The sequence below is a fragment of the Teleopsis dalmanni genome, chromosome 2 (assembly GCF_002237135.1).
Source record: "Teleopsis dalmanni isolate 2A chromosome 2, ASM223713v2, whole genome shotgun sequence".
In the NCBI taxonomy this organism is placed as follows: domain Eukaryota; kingdom Metazoa; phylum Arthropoda; class Insecta; order Diptera; family Diopsidae; genus Teleopsis; species Teleopsis dalmanni.
The window spans coordinates 241,143,963-241,144,978 of record NC_051847.1 but is presented as its reverse complement, the minus strand read 5'-3'; positions in this window follow the sequence as shown (position 1 = coordinate 241,144,978).

Sequence of the window (1,016 nt, the reverse complement as noted above, 5' to 3'; positions counted from 1 at the left end):
TATACTCGAAGAATTAAACTAAATTTATTAAAATCCCGCATTCAAGCTTCAAGCTTCACATTCCGAGATTTAAAGTGAGGATATTTTCAATTAAAATCATTAGCAGTGAATAGAGCAGCAAAAAAGTAACGTCTGAGATTTTGCAAATTAGTTAATTTATAATATATTCGTATAGAATTCGTGCAGATTTAAGTACAGATAAAATTATTTTTTTTCTGAAATCCCACTTTCTAATTGAACTAATAAAGATTTCATTATATTGTAGATATTGTATCATATTAGCATATATTTCATATCTAAAGAAATAATTGCAAAGTCAAATATGATTTTTGAATTCATTTTCACTGAATGCTTTTAATTTCAATACCAGTAAGAGAAAGGGTTTCAGAGAAGAGAGCCACAGAAGAAGAGGTCTCTGAGAAAACCGAGACTAGAGCAGATTTTCATAATCCAGAGCAGATTTTGTAAATCCAGAGCAGATTTTGTAAATCCAGAGCAGATTTTGAAAATCCAGAGCAGATTTTGAAAATCCAGAACAGATTTTGAAAATTCAGAGCAGATTTTGAAAATTCAGAGCAGATTTTGAAAATCCAGAGCAGATTTTGAAAATCCAGAGCAAATTTAAGTATTTAATGAACCAAATATAGAGCAGCTCTAGTATAAGTTTTGTCTTACGAAGGTGCTTAATTGGTGGTATTAGGTGGAATTAATTGTAAAGAGTTTGTCTCAAAATATTAACTTCATGTATATCCAAGTATCATTAAGTATATGGCGTTTCTTATACTCAAAAAAGAGAATTCAAACTCTCTTACTACAATGGTTAAAGAACTGAAACGTTGGGAATTTTGTAAATAAATTGTAATGAAAATTAGTTTTAAAAATGATATGTCTATATAAAAACTCAGACACAATACCTTTAATATGAACTAATCTGTGAAAATAAGCAGCTAGCTAATGTCAACTCCGTAAGTTATACATAATCTCAATCAAATTGAATTTATAGATGTATGTGTATG